Source organism: Chiloscyllium plagiosum, unplaced genomic scaffold, assembly GCF_037043375.1.
Source record: "Chiloscyllium plagiosum isolate Xiang-an unplaced genomic scaffold, Cpla_swu_hap1 HiC_scaffold_2, whole genome shotgun sequence".
Taxonomy (NCBI): Eukaryota; Metazoa; Chordata; class Chondrichthyes; order Orectolobiformes; family Hemiscylliidae; genus Chiloscyllium; species Chiloscyllium plagiosum.
This window is the reverse complement of record NW_028270140.1, coordinates 106,172,909-106,196,252: the sequence shown is the minus strand read 5'-3', so window position 1 is coordinate 106,196,252 and position 23,344 is coordinate 106,172,909. Positions and strand designations below refer to the sequence as shown.

Sequence of the window (23,344 nt, the reverse complement as noted above, 5' to 3'; positions counted from 1 at the left end):
GTCGGAGGGTCAGCGCTGAGAGAGTCCGCACTGTTGGAGGGTCAGTGCTGAGGGAGTGCCTCACAGTCGGATGGTCAGTGCTGAGGGAGTGCTGCACTGTGGGAGGGTCAGTGCTGAGGGAGTGCCTCACAGTCGGAGGGTCAGTGCGGAGAGAGTGCCGCATTGTTGGAGGGTCAGTGCTGAGGGAGTGCCTCACAGTCAGATGGTCAGTGCTGAGAGAGTACCGCAATGTTGGAGGGTCAGTGCTGAGGGTTTGCCGAACTCTTGGAGGGTCAGAGCTGAGGGAGTGCCTCACAGTTGGAGGGTCAGTGCTGAGGGAGTGCCTCACAGTTGGAGGGTCAGTGCTGAGGGAGTGCCGCACTGTCGGAGGGTCAGCGCTGAGGGAGTGCCGTACTGTTGGAGGGTCAGCGCTGAGAGAGTCCGCACTGTTGGAGGGTCAGTGCTGAGGGAGTGCCTCACAGTCGGATGGTCAGTGCTGAGGGAGTGCCTCACAGTCGTAGGGTCACTGCTGAGGGAGTGCTGCACTGTGGGAGGGTCAGTGCTGAGGGAGTGCCTCACAGTCGGAGGGTCAGCGCTGAGAGAGTGCCGCACTATCGGAGAGTCAGTGCTGAGAGAGTGCCACATTGTTGGAGGGTCAGCGTTGAGGGAGTGCCTCACAGTTGGAGGGTCAGCGCTGAGGGAGTGCCGTACTGTCGGACGGTCAGTGCTGAGAGAGTGCCTCACAGTCGGAGGGTCAGCGCTGAGAGAGTGCCGCACTGTTGGAGGGTCAGTGCTGAGGGAGTGCCTCACAGTTGGATGGTCAGTGCTGAGGGAGTGCCTCACAGTCAGAGGGTCTGCGCTGTGGGAGTGCCGCACTATCGGAGGGTCAGTGCTGAGGGAGTGCCTCACAGTCGGAGGGTCAGCGCTGAGAGAGTGCCGCACTATCGGAGAGTCAGTGCTGAGAGAGTGCCACATTGTTGGAGGGTCAGCGTTGAGGGAGTGCCTCACAGTTGGAGGGTCAGCGCTGAGGGAGTGCCGTACTGTCGGAGGGTCAGTGCTGAGGGAGTGCCTCACAGTCGGAGGGTCAGCGCTGAGAGAGTGCCGCACTGTTGGAGGGTCAGTGCTGAGGGAGTGCCTCACAGTTGGATGGTCAGTGCTGAGGGAGTGCCTCACAGTCAGAGGGTCAGCGCTGTGGGAGTGCCGCACTATCGGAGGGTCAGTGCTGAGTGAGTGCCTCACAGTCGGAGGGTCAGCGCTGAGAGAGTGCTGCACTGTTGGAGGGTCAGCGCTGAGAGAGTGCTGCACTGTTGGAGGATCTGTGCTGACGGAGTGCCGCACAGTTGGAGGGTCAGTGCTGAGGGAGTGCCTCACAGTCGGAGGTTCAGCGCTGAGAGAGTGCCGCACTGTTGGAGGGTCAGCGCTGAGGGAGTGCCGCACTGTTGGAGGATCTGTGCTGACGGAGTGCCGCACTGTTGGATGGTCAGTGCTGAGGGAGTGCCTCACAGTCGGAGGGTCAGTGCGGAGAGAGTGTCGCACTGTTGGAGGGTCAGCGCTGAGGGAGTGCCGCACTGTTGGAGGGTCAGTGCTGAGGGAGTGCCTCACAGTTGGAGGGTCAGCGCTGAGGGAGTGCCGCAGTGTTGGAGGGTCAGCGCTGAGGGAGTGCCGCATGGTCGGAGGGTCAGTGCTGAGGGAGTGCCTCACAGTCGGAGGGTCAGTGCTGAGGGAGTGCCGCACTGTGGAGGGTCAGCGCTGAGGGAATGCCGCATGGTCGGAGGGTCCGCACTGAGGGAGAGGGTATTTTAAGAGGGTCAGCACTAAGGGAGTGCTGCACTGTTGGATGGTCAGCGCTGAGGAAGAGGGTATTGTCAGAAATTCAGTGCTGAGGAAGCAGGCAGGTGCACATAACGGACACATACTGGAAAAGGTCAATGCACCTGTATGCAGGGCTCCATCAGTGAAACAACTTTGCAAAGTCCATCTTAATGTACTATAAGGTACAATAGTGATTATGAGACAAAAGGACAGAGGAACAGGATTTCTTGAAGTTTTTCATAAAATAATAATTTAAAATCTACAAATATTCAAATGGAAGTAAAGAGAGACATGCACTAGAAGAAACGTTTAATATTTCATTATACACAATTCATTAAAGAGGCTCAAGGTTCGAACCTTCAAGTAGTAATTTACATTTTCTTCTTAGATCTGATAGCCCACCTCTTTCCAAACAATTCTATTTTTAGCCTATTGTTTCAGTTTTTTGGTTTTGTTTGAAAATTTATCAGCTGTTATTTTGTTTACTACCTGCAGGTGGCAGTACAGTACAGTATATAATGAATAGAGCCATTTTAACATTGTTGACAAGACTGCTCATGCACCAAATATACCCGAGCTTCACATCATGGAGGAAGCTGCTGTTCAGATTTGCTAAAAACATTATACTGACATGCTTTTTCGGGACATGGGAAATTCAATGAACTGTAAATAATCTCCACACTTATGATGTTTTGTTAATTTGCAGCTGGCTCAGATTTCAAAGGCCAGGTTTCACAACACAGATCTGAAACCATTCTGTTGTCACACCTGGGCATATTGAATTGCTTAGGCACAGCCCATAGAAGAATGTTGCACAGGCACAGTTAAAAGAATGTAATCCTCTTAGCTGATCTGGACTAAAGCTATCCAATATACGGTGGGAAATTACCAGAAAATCTACTCTGCTGTGCCCCAGAATGGCTACAAGTGCAGACTTTTCAGATGTGAAAATAACATCCCTACCCAAAATCTTAATGGATTCCCTGCATATCCTTCCTTTCCCACATGCATCCACACTGCCACCTCTCTCTCCTCAACTCCTGTCCCCCAAAAACCATATTGCTGTTGGCATACTCCCTCAACAGGAAGTATCTTTTTAAAAGATATCTTTGAAAATATCTTTTTAAAAATTTTGTTTCAGCTTGTATTAAACTTTTAACACTTACATGTGTGTACAATATGTGGTTGTTATAGACATGGTGTTGTTATGGCTTGACAGCTAACACTGGCAATTAGTTTAGATTTAAAGGAACTTTAGTGTTAATATTGGCACAGGGGGTGAAAATAATACAGAAGCAACTTGAAATCTGATTTTGAACCACTTCCAACTTCTTCCAAAACTTACACATGGGCCTGATTGACTTTCCCATAAGCGCACCACCTCTTCTCTTTTAAAAAAGATTCCTGGAATTTCAACAAATTATGTATCACTGGTGAAAAACAGGAATGCATCACATAACCTGATCCAATCTAGGAAAGTCCCCGGGGATTTAATCAGTATTTTTTGAAAGTAGATCCTGTTTCTACAGTAACCTTGCTACTTTCAATTTGAGATTTCCCTGCACATTCATAAATTGGAGCAGTACTTGACTTTTCTGGGGTTGTTAAATTAGGGCTAACCTTCGTGATGGATTTTGACTTATTTTTCTGTTACTTTCTCCTGAGTGAATTGGCCAGTAGCCTTCCTGTACTGCACCCAAATGGAGAGAAGTGTGAGGTGACACATTTCAACAGAAGGGATGGCAGAGATACTAAAGATCTAATGGCCCAATTATTATTAATAATATGTAGGAACACAGGGATTTGGGGGGGTGTATATGCTCATCAACCTTTGAAGTTGGTAGGACCTATTTAGAAGGTCAGGCAGCATCCAAGGAGGAGGAGAATCGACGTTTCGGGCATAAGCCCTTCAGGAATGCATCACATAACCTGATCCAATCTAGGGAAGTCCCTGGGGATTTAATCAGTATTTTGTGAAAGTAGATCATGTTTCTACAGTAACCTTGCTACTTTCAATTTGAGATTTCCCTGCACATTCATAAATTGGGGCAGTACTTGACTTTTCTGGGGTTGTTAAATTCCTGAAGAAGGGCTTATGCCCGAAACGTCGATTCTCCTGCTCCTTGGATGCTGCTTGACCTACTGCGCTTTTCCAGCAACACATTTTTCAGCTCTGATCTCCAGCATCTGCAGTCCTCACTTTCTCCTAGGACCTATTTAGAGAATGCTTAGTAAAAGTATCGGATCTTATAGAGTCACACAGATCCTTTGGCCCAGCTCATCCATACCGACCAAGTATTCTAAACTGGACTTGTCCCATTTGCCTGCATTTGGCCCATATCTCTCCAAACCTTTCTTATTCATATACCTGTCCAAATGTCTTTTAAATCTTGGGCTTTATAAATAGACGCATGCGAAAGTAGGGGAGCCAGACTAAACCTATACAAAGTTCTGCTTAGGCCACAACTAAAATATTGCATCCATTTTAGGAAAGATGTGAAGAGATAATTTACCTCAGTGGTTTTAGGGATGGTGATTTCAGTTACAAGTTTGGATTGCAAAGGATGAGTTACCCTGCTTAGAGCAGAGGAGCTTAAAGGGAGACTTGATGGAGATCTCCAAGATTATGACAGGTTTAGAAAATGTAGGAAAGCAAAACTGCACCAATGAACTGATTGTACAAGGAGGTGGAGGGCAATATAGAGGGAGAGGGAAAAATGTTTTTAACAGCAAGTGGTAATGACCTGGGACGAAGGTGGTGGAAATAGAAATACTCAGCGATTCCAAATATAATTTGGATGAACACTTGAAGAAAACAGACTTGCAGAAGAACAAGACTGAACCATAATGTGGGACTGACAGGAGCGAGCATGGAATCAGTGGGCAGAATGGCACCCTTCCTTCTGTACTCTGATTCTACTTGCTAGCTGTGAAGTTAGACGATGAAGATGGACATAGCTCTGTCCAGTGGGTGCTGGAAGTATACTTTCACATATTCTTCTTATTGGGCCCAGAATGGCCTTGCATGCTGCCTTGCTCAAAGTTACCACTTCTGTCACCAAGAAAAGGTTTCACTCTGTACAACTCAATTGTGACCAGCAGCAATTTGACAGAGTCCACCAAGGCACAATAAAGGCTGGGAGGTGCAGGCATTGTGGGAGTGGGTATTCTGGGAGGGATGTAGGCTGTGAAGGTGCTCAGGGAGGGGATAGGATTGTGAGGGTTGGTAGTTTGGCAGGAGCTGTGAGGTGGGAATTCACTGGTATTGGGGGGTGCAGATGACAGCGCAGGAGCTAAGTAAAAATAAATGAGATGATGGATTTTAGATAGAGACATGCACAAAATGACTCACTAACTTGATTAAGTTTTTTGAATAAGTGACAAGTATTGATGAAGGCAGTGTAGTAGATATTGCTATATGATCTTCAGCAAGGCATTCTACAAAGTTCCACACAATAGATTGGTCAGTAAGGTTAGATCACATGGAATCCAGGGAGAGCTAGCCAATTAGATCCAAAATTGGCTTGTAGGCAGAGGATGTTGGGGGAGGTTTTTGTTAGGCCTGTGACCAGCAGTGATACAAATCCCACCATGGCAGATGGTGAAATTTAAATTCAATGAATAATCAGAAATGAAATGTTAGCCTAATAGTGACCATGTTGATGGTTGTGAAAACCCATGTGGTTCACTGATGGCTCCAGGGAAGGAAATCTGTCATCCTTACCTGGCAATGTGACTCCAGATGTACAGTAATGTGATTGACTCTTAACTGCTGTCCAGATAATTAAAGATGGGCAATAAATGCTGGCCCAGCCTGGAATGCACACATCCTATGATTGGATTAAAAAAACACAGACACCTGACATCGCAGCCTAGATGTTTCATGAGGAGTGGTGTGTCTCTTCACAATGCGATTTGGCATGGTGCTTGAATCAATTTGCTGCAATGGAGGAAGTGAGTGGACCGAGAACTTTGCATTCTGTCTCCTATACTCTGCATGAAACCATAAAATCCAATCTGTGGAACACTTTACAACCAATGGCCTTTGAGGGAGATTTTCTGGAGCAGTAATGTGAAATATCCTATGCAGCTGAATCAAAATGAAAGGAATGTAGGACCCAGCCTCAATGAAATGTCTGTTGGCTGCCTTGGGTGCCACAGTACTTTGGCCAGGAGAGTGGGTTTAAGGGAAATGTCTACATTTCAGTGCTTGACTATTTCAGGTCAAAAATGCATCCTTAATGCAAAGAACCTTGCCGTAAGAAAAAAGAGACATCCCATTAAAATTCAGGCCTCAGTGATTGGACTGCAGAGACAGACACAGGCAATGTGTATGACCAGCACGGGAAAATTGTTCAGATCTCCTTTCTCATAGAATGCCCAGCCATGACCTCAGGAAGAAAACCATCTCCACCCTATTAACAACACTTGAAAGCTGGAGGGAAGTAAAAAAAACAGCAGAGTTAATTACTTCTGTAATAATCTTATAGACTGAAAGCAGATTATTTTAAATTAAAAATGGAAAATGCTGGAAGTGCAGTGCAGTTTAATCATCATCTGTAACTCATTAACAAAATAACAGCTGAAATATTACCTTGCTTTTTCTTTCTGAAGCTGTTTCTTGCTTCATGCTCCATTAGACATTTTGGCTTTATTCACATGCTGAGCATTATATGCAAGTTTTCTCCGAGTCATTTCCTTAAAAAAAAACAGATTTCTATTAAGTGTAGTCTTTTTAAAGAACTGTTTATGGAGTAAAGTTCCTTCAAAATTTATAAATGCATGCAGTCACTTTTTAATAGCATCAGGAAGGAGTTGAGAGCCATTCCTCTATCCCCCTACATCTGATCTTTCCTCTCTCCCCGGCATCTGACGTCCTCCTCCCCTTGGATATGGCCTCCTTTTTACACCAATTGCATCCAACTTCCTCTTCTCCCCCTTGCATCTGATCTGCCCCTTCCATCTCCTACCTTGATCTATCCGAGTTGCTTTTATCTACAGATTCCATGACAATCTCTGGCGTCGGTGCATAATGCTCCCAGCACGGCACGGTGGCACAGTGGTTAGCACTGCTGCCTCACAGCGCCTGAGACCCGGGTTCAATTCCCGCCTCAGGCGACTGACTGTGTGGAGTTTGCACGTTCTCCCCGTGTCTGCGTGGGTTTCCTCCGGGTGCTCCGGTTTCCTCCCACAGTCCAAAAGATGTGCAGGGTCAGGTGAATTGGCCATGCTAAATTGCCCGTAGTGTTAGGTAAGGGGTAAATGTTGGGGTATGGGTGGGTTTCGCTTCGGCGGGTCGGTGTGGACTTGTTGGGCCGAAGGGCCTGTTTCCACACTGTAATGTAATGTAATCTAATCTAATCAATGGCACTTGTACTGAAGAATTACTTGCTTCTGATTATTCCTCAGGCTTCTGGGAGTCAGAGTTTCTGCTGTGGCAGCCCTAAATCCAAGGCAAGGCTGACTCAAGCCACTTATGTGCCTATTTGATAGTTGACACTCAGATCAAGAAATTGTTGGGCATGATACAAATTAGGAAATTATAGCAGCATATAAAATGCCCAAATTAGTAATATTTGCATAAGATTAATATTACAATTTAAATAAAGTGTGAGTAAACCTTCTCAACAGGCTTTAGAGAATAAAGTGGGAGACAATGTAAGAGATGCATTTCTGGAGAAATACTATCCTTATTTGAAAACCATTACTTTGCTTAAGTCATGGACAAAATCTTCTGCGCTCAGCGGCAGGAAAGGTATGAAAGTATATGATGAACATGAATCCTGCTGTCTTCCTGCCTCCACCAGAATTAGATTAGATTACTTAGATTAGATTAGATTACTTAGTGTGGAAACAGGCCTTTCGGCCCAACAAGTCCACACCAACCCGCTGAAGTGTTGAACCCGCAGATTCTTTGTCAACCTGACCACTTGTCTTCCTATCGATATTTGTATCATCTGCAAACTTGGCAGGTCTATATTCATTTCCTCTTCCTAGTTATTCATGTATATCGTGAATACTTGAGGGTTGAGGTGATATTTCATAAGGTTTCCCTGAAAATTAAATGCAGTATACTCATGGACTCATGGAAATGTCTTGCTCAATACTGCCCAAACTGGAGATCTTGACCATCTCCAAAAAGGTCAACTGCAAACACATGAAGGAGAATGCAAACACCCAAGTATCTCACCCACCCATCTCTTCAAATACCACCTTCATCAAGATGTGTAAACCCAGCATTGTACTGTGTTGACACAACAGAACACTCAAATCTGAAGTGGAAAAAAGTCATTCTCAATTTCAAGGGATTACCAAAGAAAAAGGAGTAACAACCTTAAAACATGAATTGACTAACTACTTATTGAACAACTTCAGGAATATGGGAAAAGGATAAAGGAATGGGTAACTAGAATGATGATTGAAAGAAACAGTGCAGGCTTAATAAACTTAAAGTCCATCTCAATCCTTGTTCTGTATTATTTCATGTTTCAATAATTGAATTACTTGTAAGAGGTATAGAATATAAAAGTTGAGAGTTGTGCTGGAACACTTACTAATCTTGATTTTCTGAGTAAACTTAGGAAGGACAATTCAACGAGGTGCTATACAGGTGCAAATTATTAGTGTCTTCCCGGAGCATTTTGTGAAAAAAGGATTAGAGGGTGGTGGAAGATGGTAGTCAGCTATAATCACATAGTCTGTAAAGGAAAAGGTTAAGACACAGTCGATGTGCAATACAAAATTGAGACTGAAAAGGTAGTTCCAGCTCAGTAAAACAAATAATAATTACTGTTCTGCATTGACTTTTACAACAGCATCATTGTGCTTGCGTATTACATTTACAGGACGAAAAACATGCTGTGACTTCTTCACTGTCCTTCACTCTAGTTGCTGTTGCTTCACATATATGAAGTGCCTCTGATGACCAAGCTTCTTGGCTATTACAATCTGGAACCGAGGAAGCAGGATTTAGATAGTTTTGTGAGAAACTCAGAGAAAGGAAACAATCCAAAGTTGAATTTTGTCAGATGTGTTTGCTTTTCACCCTTAATGTTTACAAATTGTAGCCAAGTAATGTATGACCTATTGTATGAACTCTCTGTGGTCTCAGTGATATTCCCAAAACCACGTCAGTCGAAGGAAATGTGCAATAAAAAAGTGCTGTTACTATTATTCTTTAGACAGAGTGTGAGAACCTGGGAACTTGATCATTTTATTTACGTACAATCCTACGTCTTCTGAAGTATGTGTGCCCTTTATCTTAATCTTGCTCACCAACATGTGCTTCTGCAAAATTATCAGAATAAAATTAACTCTTTATTTAATGAGGTAGTGTGGCTGAACACAAGCTGATTTTTTTTTCAATTTCACTTGCCTGGTCACAAAAGTTGCTTTTATTTGTTATATCAAATCAATCCTAATTATAGCTTTATTTTCATGGAAAAAGAATTTGACAATTTATTTTCCAAGCAAAAGATGAGCTTCACCTTGTTTTCACTGCAGTAATGGATATGTTGTCAAGAATTGATTGCAATAAAATAGAAAAGATAAAACTAATGTGACATATTCCGGGTTGCCAATTCGCTACCTCCTGTTTTGCACATTCTCCAAAGACTAACTTCACCCTCACATTCTTGGGCAGATTCATGACTGGTCTTTTAAACCTATGTAAGAGCAATTATGAGGGCTTGAAACTAAGCTAGCTAAAATGAACTGATTAATTAATTGAGGGAATGGACCAATAGAGATGTAGTGACAGGCAGTTCTCAATATTGATTTCAAATGTGTGATGTTCATGACGTCAGGTCAAACATGAGTAAATAAATCTCCTGTTGATTACCATTCAGTGCCCCCCCCCCCCCATCAGTTGATGAATCAGTCCTCCGTTTTGAACACCAGACTCTGTCTGCAGCAGGTAGCGAAGGAACTAATGAGGACAAAAAATTACTTGAGCTCATTCTTACCAATCTGACTGCCATAGATGCACCTATCCGTGACATTATCAGTAAGGAATGGGGTAACTAGAATGATAGTTGAAAGAAACAGTGCAGGCTTAATAAACTGAAAGTCCATCTCAATCCTTGTGCTGTATTATTTCACACAGTCCTCATGGAGGATACCCTACATCATTCTGTGTAGCAGTACAATTGTGTTAAGTGGGATAGATTTTGAACACATCTAACAACTCAAGACTGGGCATTTATGTGATGCTCTGAGCTATCAGCAGCAGTAGAATTGTACTCAAACCCAATGTATACTTTCTTGGCCCTGTATATTTAACTTTACCATCAAAACCTTAATCATCCCTAGTTCAGTGAAGAGTACAGCAAGGAATGCAAAGAACAATACTAGGCAAAACTAAAAATGAGGTGACACCCTAGTGAAGCTACGACACAGGAATGATAACATAAGCAGTAACTAATAGGCATGTCTGAATGATTCCACAGCCAGTAGTTCAGATCTAAGAACAAGAACAGAAATGGGGAAACTCAGCAGGTCTGACGGTATCTGTGGAGAAAAAGCAGAGTTAACATTTCAAGTCCAGTGACGCTTGTTCACTTCCAGCCATGAATTGTAGTGGCTGGTAAAGGAAGGTGATGGCATAATGGTAATGACACTGAATTGGGAATCTAAAACACTTGGCTAAAATTCTGAGGACATGGGTTCAAATTTCACCATGGCAGATGGTGAAAAAGTAATTCAACAAAAAAAATCTGGCATGCAATACTAATCCAATGGCAAACATGTCACCATTGTTGATTGCCATAATAAAAGCCCAATTAGTGCATAAAAATCCACAAGAGAAGGAAATCTGTAATCCTTATCTGGTCTACACATGACTACCGACCCACAGCAATGTGGTTGACACTTCACAATGAGAGGTGGGCAACAAACGGTGGCCTTACCCACAATGCACATAAAAATAAAGACTTTTTTTAAAGTCACAAATATTCACATCCTCAATAATGGTGGGGCCCAGGCTATCAATGCAAAAAATAAGTCAGAAGAATTTGCAACAAGCTTCATCCAGAAATGCTAAAAGGATCATCCATCTAGGCCTTTACTGGAGATCCCTAGCATATGTTACTTACTGCAGCATTCCTAGTCGCTGACTTGCTCTTGCGGCCACAGTCTTTATATAGCTTGTCCAATTAAGTTTCAGGTTAACAGTATTACCCAGGATGTTGACAGTGAAGATTCAATAGTTGTAAAGATGTTGAATGGTGATGGGTAGATTTCATCTTGTTGGAGATGATTATTGCCTGGCACTTCTGTGTGATGTGAACACTTGCTACGCATCAGTTTAAGTCTGGATATTGTCCAGGTTTTGCTCCATTTAGACATGGACAGCATCAGCATGAGATGAGTCACAAGTGGTGCTGATCATTGTGCAATGATCAGTGAACATCCCCACTTCTGGCCTTATTATGGAGGGAAAGTCATCCATAAAGCAGCTGAAGATCCTTAGGCGTAGGACACTCTCCTGAAGAACTCTTGAAGAGATATCCTGGGGCTGAATTTACTGATCTGTAAAAAACATTATCATTGTTCTTGTCACATCACTGGTGATCTTTTAAAGGTTTCTCAGTTAGCTGTAAGCAGAACACAAGTAGTTTGCTTCCTAGACATCAACTCATGAGAAATTCCCTTGTAATGACGATAACAAGAATGAGTGGCAGTCTCATTCATCTCTCTGATTTGGTCCCAGCAACTGCTACTGTTGATTCAAATACACACACTCAATTGAGGAATTTTTAATTGACTGCACAGAATTATATTCTATCAATGGATAATCACTTGACATTGTTCAAGCAGCTTTATGTCAGATTACCTGGAGGTTGCCATGATGTTCTGATACTACATCATCCAACATTCTACATCTTATTCTATAGAAAACTTGCAGTCTGTCTTGTAGGAGACAGGAAACGTCTTTCAAATTTGAATCACTATATCCCTAAGGAATATAATACCAAGAGCCAAGTAACCACTTTAACTAACTATCACATCCCTATGATGAAAGTGAAGACTGCAGATGCTGGAGTTTAGAGTTGAGAGTGTGGTGCTGGAACAGCACAGCAGGTCAGGCATCATCAGAGGAGCAGGAAAATCGACATTTTGGGCAAAAGCCCTTCATCAGGAAACCGCATCCCTATGGCACCCTTCTCATCTGATGGTAGCTGGAATCTGACATTTGCCTTACCCAGAAGAACTTACCATTGCCCAGACCTCCTAGAATAGATTGGCTTCTCTGATGCCTGTGCCATCTTTAAAAAGCTATTGTGCACGTTACAATCACTGCCAGTCTAGAATTGCCATGTGGTTCGTGATATTGGCCCAGGAAGTGACTGATGAGGGAACATTGGCACCTCACTTTGTGAACAGGCGCCTCAGGGTAGATGGCATGGTACAGAGCAGGGATGACCTCTTCTCCCAGGACTAGCAGAGTATGTCACATCATCAGATACTACCATCCTGTCCTGAGATTCCTACCTGGACCATGGTGGTCCCAGCCACAAGGAGCCATGAAGGAAGAAGGCAAATGACCTCAGCTCCACGAGCCAAAGTGCCATTATCTGCTGTCTGCTACCTCATCCTCACTCTCTCTCTGCTACTGTTCCACCTGCCAACACGGTACATGTTCGACCTCTCTCATTATTGCATACCTCATCTTCTTTCACTGTCACTTCTTACAACTCCACCACACTACAATCCCCATATGCCCTCTGCACAGCTTACCCAGGAGAAAATGGTCCATGATACAACAAAGCCAACCCTGTTGTGGCCTCATTAATAGACTGGAAGCTTTAGTGGCATAAGATATTATCAAACACTTATGTGCATTCCCTTAATAATTATCATTGTTTTCAGTTAGGCCTCTGACATGTTTCTACATGGCGGATCAGATATGATGTTCGCTGAGATGCTCCAACTGCTGGGATACACATCTGCTGTATGTTGAAGTCCATAAGGGTCTCATCAAAGAATCCTCCACCTACATTTTTGCAGAGACAAATTCTTCCATCAGCCAATCAGGCAGTTTGGTTAAGATTGGTGACAGTCAGATAAGGCACATTATTTAAGGTGACAGGTATCTATTGCACCACCATGATCATGGCCTGCATTTGAGATTTGGTATTTGCAGCACCAAGCGTTCATGCTCACAGTACTGATATTCCACCTGTGTTCCAATTGCTGCCTGTATTGTGTTATGTCCCATGGTTAGTACACAGTATACAGTACTTCTCAGGGACATGCGCGGATGTCATCATCACATGTGATCTTATGAGATAAGGATCTCCATCTCCCATCTTAACTGGGGGCATCTGAAGCATGACGCACTGATGAAAGTGTGCTACTGCAGTGCCACGACTGTCATATGTGCACATATTAAAGTGGTACAGTCTGAAGTTGCATCTCAAGAGCAGCCTCTAAAGCCATTTCCCACACAGAAAGTCAGTAATTGTCCATCAGCTATACTGCAGTGTAACGCCGGGGTAACACTACATAACACTAGGAAACACAGAGCCAACTGTAAGCTAGGCACAGAAAGTCTTGGAGGTATTTAGCAAAACAATATTTCGAGTCAGACATGACCTTTTATCAAGAAGAGTTATATTCAACTTGAATAGGTGAATTTTCTCTCCACAGACACTGCCAGACCTAGTGAGTATTTCTAGTATTTCTGTTTTTACTTCAGTTTCTTTTTATTCGTTCTTGGGGTAATAAACATAGCCTATCGAGTGTGTTCCACTTCTCAGAAAATTAATTGCATTATTTTCTTGATTGTGTCCTTGATGATCCTAGGTTGCATCCAAATGTTTCTGATTTTCTGCTGAATAAACCCAATTTTTTTATCTCCTTAGTTATTTTGCTGGCATTTATCTACTTTAAATAAATGATTTCATGTAAGCATTACTTAACACTTCCTGGAAAATCTATCTTTTAACTTATTGAATTCCTTCAGAATATCAGCTTTACTAAACTAATATGACCAAAACTTTAAACTGCTTTTATCTTCATTGCTTTAGAGCACGAGTCACAACTGATACTCTTCAAAAAAATTGTTTGCATGACATTGAAATTATTTTAAGTAAACAGCTCAAGCCTTCATGTAAATAATGACCCAGAAAAACACACTGTTGATAGGACTATTGACTGATTCCAATTGAACTTTTACACAAACCGGCCTTTCATTTGATAATCTGAAAATCTTTTTATGTACTTCATACACAGGAATGCTCTTTCCTGAGTGGAAGGATGTGTATTATCTTCAATCTAGGAAAGACTAGCTGTTTGCTGGGTTCCATAATCTTGCAGACAAAAAAATTGAATATAGGGTGTTGGGGTGTCATGTTGCGGCTATACAGAACATTGGTAAGGCCACATTTGGAATACTACATTCAGTTTTGGACTCATGCCAAAGGCAAGATGATGTAAAACTTGAAAGGGTTTAGAAAAGATTTACAAGGATGTTGCCAGGGTTGATGGGTTTGTGTTATAGGAAGAGCTGAATAGGCTGGAGCTATTTTCCCTGGAGCATCAGAGACTGGAGGGATGACTTAGAATTTACAAAATCATGAGGAGCATGGATAGGATGAATAATCAAGGTTTGTTCCCCAGGATATGGAGTCGAAAGCTGGAGGATATAGTTTTAAGATGAGAAGGGCCAAGATTTAAAAGGGACCTAAGGGGCAATTTTCTCACACAGAGGGTGGTGTGTGTGTGTGTGGAGTGAGCTGCCAGAGGAAGTGGTGGAGGCTGGTACAATTACAACATTTAAATGGTATCTGGATAGGTATATGAATAGGAAGGGTTTAGAGGGCTCTGGGCCAAATACTGGTAAATAGGACTAGATTAATTTAGGATATCTAGTCGATATGGACCAGTTGGACTGAAGGGTCTGTTTCCATGCTGTATATCTCTATGACTGTATGACTCTGTAGCTATCTCCTAAGGTTAGTTCAATTGGAATGAAAAAGAATTACAACCATAAAGGAGATGGCTGTGAATCCTGTGGTTTCAATTAAATATCTTCTACTGCTATCAAAACTAAAGAGAATCACATGTCATCAAGGGTTGGTGGGAATGTAGATTTGAGGCTAGAATCAGAGCACCCATGATCTAAATTTAATGGCAAAGCAGTCTAGAGGGACTGGGTGACCCACTCCTGCTCTTAATCCATACGTTTGTAGGAATGAATCTCCACATAACACACGTGCTTTGGTGAGCAAGCTGGTTTCACTGACAATTCGGTTACTGAGAGAAAAGGAGAAAACCCAAAATGTTCAAGAAGTTGAAGTAATAATTGTTCATACTTGATACAATGAGAACCAAACTCCACTGATATAAATTGAAGATTAGCTGCATGCAACTCCACAGAAGACACCAGTAAGTAGAGATAAACAAGAAGGTGGTATCTAAGGTACCGTAAGGAAATAAATAATTTGCTTCAGCAGGCACCACACTAAGATCTACAAAATGTAGATGTATGTCACTGAAGTCCTCCACAAAAGAAATACCAGTGGTTAGTGACCTTCCAGATCAAGACAAAAATAGAGACCTCAGATAAACAATACAAGTCAACTCTTATCCACCCAATAAACTACTATTCTTCCAGATTCAAAGGCCAATACATTGAGAGAGAAAAATTGAAGTCTCATATCATCTGAACTGGTGAAGGGTTAATACTTGGTTGAATGCATTAAGCACCATCCAGTATGATGATGTCATGGGCCAGAACAAGTCATGAGCTTTTAGTGTCAGACTGGAAGTTAGTGTGTTCCTACTTTCCATGTAGGCCACATTCAAGTAATCTGCAAATAATTGTACTAATGCAATAAACTTTATATTGTTTACTCAACAAAAACTTCCAGATGGCCCAGAAAGGAAGCTATCCTAATCTACATTATACCAATTTGGGTTTGAAGGAATCCACATGCACCCTTTCAAACAGTGCAGTCCCAATCATAACATCTTCCTGTTTAAAAAAAACCTAACCTCATCTTATTTGTCTGTTGTTATCTTAAATCTATGTCCTTTAGTTACCAATCTTTCCTGTCACTAGCAACACTTCTCTCTTACTTATTCTTTCAAAACTCTTAATGGTTTTGGTCACCTCTCTTTATTTGTCCCGGGTCTTCTCCATTCTGAGGAGAACATCCATAGTTTCTCCATTCTCTCCAGGTAACTGAACACTGGCATTCTTGGCAGTGTTCTTTTATATCTCTTCTGCACCCTCTCTTTGACATCTTTTAAAAAGTGTAGTACTATCTCACCATTTGAAGGAATACTAGATATGTCCCTCCCAAAATCTTTAGTTCAACCAGATGATCAGTCCATTTCAGGGCCACTTGATTTATGTTCTTATACTTTGTTTCTTAGCTATGGATCATGGAATCCCTACAGTGTGGATTCAGCCCAATAAGTCCACACTGACCCACCAAAGAGCTTCTCACCAAGGCTCACCCCCTTACCCTACCCCTGTGACCCTGCAGTTCCCATGGCTAATCCACCTCACCTACACATCCCTGAAGACTACGGGCAATTTAACAATCCACCTAACCTGCACATACTTGGTTTGTGGGAGGAAACCCATACAGACACAGAGGGAGAATGTGCAAACTACACATAAACAGTCGCCCAAGACTGGAATCAAACCCAGGTTCCTGGCGCTATGAGGCAGCAGTGTTAACCACTGAGCCACTCTGGGTCTGCAAACTGTGGTGGAGCCACTTCTACACTTAAGCTTGTGTGAACACAAGGGTCTTCTCACTGTTCCAATCACTGAATATGAGGGAGGTAAGAATCAAGTAATTTCCCAGCTTTGGAAACCCTTCTTTCAGCCTTGCTACCACCATGGTCATGGGAAATGGTCTGCCATATTTGGTGCCATCCATTGTTTCTCACTAACTATTTCAGAACTGAGCCACTTATTTAGGCTCTAAGAAATTTCAGGGCCCTTGTTTTTAATATGAAGTGCTTCCAAATTAACACTCTTATAATTGGGTTGGAACTTGCAACAGTAATGTGAGAGTGTGCATTACTGCATGTGATTGTCTATTTGTCCAAGTGCTTCAGGTAGGAATTGAAGATGGAAGACGCAGTCCGAACATGTGCAGGTTAGGTGAATTGCCCATAGTGTTCAGGGTTATGCAGATTAGGTGCATTAATCTGGGTAAATGTAAAGTAATAGGGTAAGGGAATGGGTCTGGGTAGGATACTCTTCGGAAGGTCAGTCTGGACTTAGAATAGATTACTTACAGTGTGGAAACAGGCCCTTCGGTCCAACAAGTCCACACCGACCCGTCGAAGCGCAACCCACTTACTGTGGAGAAAAACATGGAAGCCAGGGAACTTGGGGAAATAAATACTGATATCTTGAAAACAGTCCACAATACAGAAGAGGTAGTGCTGGAGATCTTAAAAAACAAAAATGGATAAATCTCTCGGACCTGATGAATTGTATCTCAGGACATGGTGGGAAGCTAAGGAAGAAGTTGCGGGACCTCTAGCAGCGATACTTGTATAATCTACAGTCATTGGTCAGGTGGCAGAGGACTGGAGGGTGGCTAATGTGCCTTTAAGAAAGGCTGCAAGGAGAAGCCTGGGATCTATAGACCAGTGAATCTGATGTCGGTCATAGGCAGGTTGTTGGAGGACTTTCTGTGAGATAGAACTTAGATGCATTATGAAAGACAAAGACTGACTAGAGATAGGCAGCATGGCTTCATGCATGGGAATAATGTCTTTGTTGGGCCAAATTGCCTGATTCCACACTGTAGGGATTCTATAATTCAATGATTCTTGAAACTACCCCAATAAAACCAATTGAGATTGTGCTATAAACCCAAAATTTGCAACACTTTTGAAATTCATAACAACAGTGGCTACAATTTGAAACTTCTTGTGTCTGTGTGAAGTGCATAAGAATGTTTTTGAGAAATGTATTAAGATATGGCATAAATGTAAGTATTTCTACTGGGAGAAATATTTGTTTGTTGTGCAATAAAAGCTCACACTCAATAGTTTAGCAGTCTCAATTGGCTTATATTAGTTTCACAGTTCTCAAGTTAATAACCATTTAATTAGTAAAGGTGACACTTAAAGACATTGAGGATAACTAATTAAATCTAAATGCTATACCTGGCATGCAAGTAAATCCTTTTGATGGAGAAATATTGGAATAGATGATGGAAGGTGGTTTCCCAAGAAACTTTTATGTGTTTCATGTAGACATATTTCAGACTGGTATCGGTGTTTTGTGTTTGTTTGAGGATAAAAGGTATGGCAACCAGTAAGGTAAGCCAGAAAGGAAAATGACTGAGTATCTTTTCTTGCCAGATTTTGCCAGGTGAACTAATTTGGTGCTTCTTGGAACATAGAACAGGCCCTTCGGGCCACCATGTCTATGCTGACCATGATGTTGTTCTAACCCAATCCCATCTGCTTGCACATGGTCCAAATCCCTTTATTTCCTGTTTGTGTGCCTGTCTAAATGCCTCTTAAATATTGCTGTTGTTTATGCTTCATCCACCTCCCCTGGCAGCGCATTCTAGGCACATTCCACCATCTATAAAAAACTTAGCTTGTACATCGTCTTTAAACTTTCTCACTCTCAAATTTACCTCCCCCTCAGTATTTGACCCTTCCACCCTGGGAAAACAATTCCAACTATCCAACACACCATGCTTCCATAGATTACCTAAAATTCACAAACCAGGAGCCCCCCTCAGGTAGCATGGTAGCCCACAAACCCACCAACACACTAAAACAGCAGCTAATGAACTTAAAGGACCGTATTCAGAAACAATTGTCACTTACAAAATACCGAGCAAGAACTGTAACAAACACTACATTGGACAAACAGGCAGAAAACTAGCCACAAGGATACATGAACGTCAACTCGCCACAAAAAGTCATGACCCACTCTCACTAGCATCTTTACATACAGATGAGGAAGGACACCACTTTGACTGGGACAACACTTCCATCCCAGGACAAGCCAAACAGAGACATATGCAAAAATTCCTAGAAGCATGGCATTCCAACCGGAACTCTATCAACAAAAGCACTGACTTGGATCCCATTTACCACTCCCTGAGAAAAAGAACAGGAAATTACATCACTACAGGAAATGACATCAGCAACCCAAGGAAGTCTAAACACATAAATAAAAAGTGGGCCATACCACCAGTGCTTCATCTGGAAACTCACTGATGATATTATCTAGTATGGTGATGGAACATCTGAAACCGAACCTTCCAGGTCAGCAAGCAAACCTACATCCAGAACCTCAACCTGAGCTACAAATCTTCTCAAAACTCGCTAGTTCTTAACACTGCTTTGTAACCTTGGGAGTGGAAGAGTTTGCGAACAGCACGGCATCATCTCCTTCGAGGCGACAGTGGCTCAGAAATTCCATGCATTTATCTCCTTGGCAATGGAGATATTAACAACATGGTGAAGTTTGCAGTCACTGCTGTAATGGAAATCATTGAAACTCCATTCAAAGAGGCCCAACATTGTTTCTCTAGCCTGTTTTTCTAAACACTAGTGGGGCCAAGCAAAGTGTATTTACCAGGAATACAGACTTCCTCATGTGTAGGTGTAACGGACTGCATGCATCTTAGCTTTCTGCCCTGCCTTTGGCCACAGAGTCCACAATGCTCATCCCCGTACTGTGGTTAATATGTACAGGCACATATGTCTCTCGCCAATTCGCTCCACCTATACAGTCCACTAAATGTAATGTAAGGTGTATGGGTGATGTGATTGAATGATGTAATGGTTGAAAGCTAGCAACATGTGCGAGCTGTAAGATGTTGGTATGAAACTTGCACAAGGTGAAGCATATGAAATTTAGATCTGAGATCTGATTGCAGGTGCATAATGTGAGTGTAGTGATTGGAGCAGTATCCAAGGTGATCAGTGCACTTGATAAGACATGTCATTTGAGGATGCATTCACTGATCTTAACCACTCATGAGATCATTAAACTTCTTTTAGTTCTACATCCAAGTCTTCAGGGTTTGATTCCTGCCATTGACTTCCATGGCTTCTTGATCTGCCTGCCCGTCAATATGTCCAGAGATTCACCTTTCCTCGGCAGATACAGGATTTCATTCCACTTACATGATTCTATCCTTCAAAACACTGGAAAACCTCAGAGACAGTTCTTTCTTTCCTCTTCCTCATTCTTTTCCAGATCAAATTCTCTTCAGTCATGACTCTTGTTGTCTCCTCTGGCCACATTGTATCTCCTCTTTAGAAGGAGTAGCATAACAATAAGTGAGAGGGCTAGCTTTACTTGCTTACTAATCACAACATTGACTTCCTGTTGATATATGTCCACCCAATAAACAACATGGACACAGGAATTATTGAAATAAGCATTCAACACAAAGTTGGCAAACTGCTTGTATTGCAATAAATGGACATTGGGTAATGGTACATCATGATCTTCATTCCCAATTTAGGAGGTTGTGCAATTTTGTCTTACTAGGCTGTTGCCTGTGTCTTGGTCTCAACCTCTTGCTGAGTTACATTGGAAATTTGTTTGACCTTACATGTTTTTCTATAAACAGCACACATCATGCCATAGGCTGTATTTTGTTGTGATCTACTATAAAGAGTACACAAAGTGCCCATCTATTCACTTTTTGGCCTTGAAAAAATTCAAAGGTGAAAAGTTACAACATAACTGAAGGAATGTTTATAAACCAAGGACAGGAAAGAATCATATAAATAACTTTTCAGCCAAATCTTTGGTAAGTGGAAGATCACTGGATAAAGCTGTTTAATTCACTTTTGTTGCCAACATGAGCATTGTACATTTTGGCTCCAGCTATTTTATTTACCGAAAACTTCATCCTTATGTTATTTATTAACTTTAGGAACCTTGTTGGTGGATGCAAATCTAATGAAATGGTGTTATTGGTTATGTTTTTGTCAACCGCATTGCAAAAGAAAAGCTGTTGTGAACAGGTTTTGCTGATGCTGAATTTAAAAGTGCATTTGAAAATCTTATTTCAAACAGTCTATTTATAAGCATCCAAACTAGATTGTTCTTTGAATGGTTTTAATTAAAGGAAGTTATATCCTGGTAACTCTGTTTTGATAAGGAAAACAACATTTTTTTGGACATTGAATACAGCTGGATGTAGCATTGTTTAACAGGTAATATAAAAAACACTTGAATAAATGTTGAATTGATCAAATTTGCTTTGAATTTCCTTGGGATGTTATACTAGAACTTACACAGGAGATTAAAATTTTACTGGGAAGCCCCGAAGTTGTGTGACAGATACTAACAAGTGTAGTTATTGGTATCTCTTTCCAGTGACCCTGCCCCAACAGTCAAAACTCCAGAATCCATCAGAAGTGGGTTGAAAGGTGGTTGGCATCTGTTGATGGGTGAGAGGAGTTTGCCCAGACTAATCTCAGTCATGTCCTCTTGAGCTTTCATGAAACTCTGACATGTAGTTAGGCACCAAGTAACTTCACCCGGTGCAGTCCACTTTCATTGATGAGGAGGCCACTATGTTGAAGAGTGATTTTGTAAACTAGTGCCCAAAGTATATCACATATCAATCTGTAGGAACAGAATTCTTATTCTATGCACTCTAACCTCCTGATTCTGCATTCCTGGACTTATTTGTGAAATGTGGGCGGAGATTCAATCCTTTGTAAGTCAAGCCCAAACTCTGAGAACAGTGAAGATTCCGTGCTACCAGTTTTCCATTTTCAGTGAAGTCCCATTTGTGTCTGATCAATATAATGGTGGAAGGCTGGTACAAGATTGAGCCTCATTTTATCCAATGGATTGGAAATAGGATAAGTTCACTGGCTGCAGAAAGAGCGGAATGAAGCAATACTAGATAATGTTGACCTAAGTGTTGAAGAAATTATAGTCATGGAAATGATTTGCAAATATGTAGAGATATTTTTCCTGGTACTTATGACAAAGTTGCCTATTCCTTTATCTATGTATAATGTAATGCAGCATATCACACAATACCTCAGTCTTGAAGTGCTTTCTAAAGAGGGCAATGGCTGAGAAGTGGCAGATGAAGTTTAAATTAGATAAATGCAAGGTGCTGCATTTTGGGAAAGCAAATCTTAGCAGGACTTATATACTTAATGGTAAGGTCCTAGGGAGTGTTGCTGAACAAAGAGACCTTGGAATGCACGTTCATAGTCCCTTGAAAGTAGAGTCACAGGTAGATAGGATAGTGAAGAAGGGACTTGGTCTGCTTTCCTTTATTGGTCAGAGCATTGAGTACAGGAGTTGGGAGGTCATGTTGCTGCTGTACAGGGCATTGGTTAGGCCACTTTTGGAATATCATGTGCAGTTCTGGTCTCCTTCCTATCAGAAGGATGTTATAAAACTTGAAAAGGTTCAGAAAAGATTTACAAGGATGTTGTCAGGGTCGGAGGATTTGAGCTACAGGGAGAGGCTGAATAGGCTAGGGCTGGTTTTCATGGAGCATTGGAGGCTGAGGGGTGACCTTACAGAGGTTTGTAATATCATAAGGGACATGGACAGGGAAAATAGACAAGGTCATTTCCCTGGGGTGGAGGAGTCCAGAGCTAGAGGGCATAGGTTTAGGGTGAAAGGAGAAAGACATAAAAGGGACCTAAGGTGCAACTTCTTCACGCAGAGGGTGGTGCATGTGTGGAATGGGCTGCCAGAGGAAGTGGTGGAGGCTGGTACAATTCAGCATTTAAAAGGCATCTGGATAGGTATATGAATAGGAAGGGTTTGGAAGGCTATGAGGCAAATGTTGGCAAATGGGACTAGATTTGGTTAGGATATCTGGTCGGCATGGATGAATTGGACTGAAGGGTCTGTTTTGTACTATATATCTCTTTAACTCTATGACTCTATTCCTTCCCAATGCCAGCTTAATGACTTAGCCCAGGATACAAAACCTGGCTCCACCACCAAGTAGACCTATGTGTTAGAGCCCACAATTCCTAACTTCTTTCAAAATATTTTTTTCCTGAGGTTGGGGGCAGCTGTAACATGAGGTATATGTAACTCTATAAACCAAGGTTCTGGATGAGATAAAAGTATAAACTATGCAATCAACCTTGGAAAGTTCTCTTCACTAATATCTGTGGCCTTTTGCCAGGATTAGCATAGCTTTCCCTCAGCTTAATCGAACGAAAGCTTGACAAAATCATAGTTCACCACCAATATCCCAGACTCCTGCATGACCATCCGTGTGTTTGTCCTGGCTGCAAGGTCCCACTAGAGGTGGTGGTAGTGCAATATTGAAGCATTGGCATGGAGTTGTCACAGTCTTCAACATTGACTCTGGACCTCATAAAATTTCATGCTATGAAGTCCAGTATTCTGCTGATATCACCTACTGTCCTGCTTCAACGATGAATCCGTCCTTATTTACATGAACCATTTGTGCTGTATACTGACTTCATTAAGATGGAGGACAAATTCTAAAATCTGAAACATTGGGCCTCACTGTTAAGGGATAGGGAATGCACCATGTCATGCTCCTGTAACCTTGTCTGAACTTCTGGACCATGTAAT

At 42.1% G+C, this 23,344-nt stretch overlaps 1 protein-coding gene and 1 long non-coding RNA gene across 3 annotated transcripts in view; one reads left to right on the top strand and one right to left on the bottom strand.

Moving 5' to 3' along the window:
* The window catches only part of adgrv1 (adhesion G protein-coupled receptor V1), a 571,861-nt gene that overhangs the window by 382,349 nt on the left and 166,168 nt on the right, over positions 1-23,344 (top strand). The window lies entirely within an intron of this gene.
* The window catches only part of LOC148151955 (uncharacterized), a 29,113-nt gene continuing 7,840 nt past the window's right edge, over positions 2,072-23,344 (bottom strand). The window contains exons 2-3 of the long non-coding RNA XR_015761052.1: positions 6,386-6,489; positions 2,072-6,226 (exon numbers count right to left, since the gene is read on the bottom strand). This is a non-coding gene — a long non-coding RNA (uncharacterized LOC148151955). The remainder of the gene's footprint in view (positions 6,227-6,385; positions 6,490-23,344) is intronic.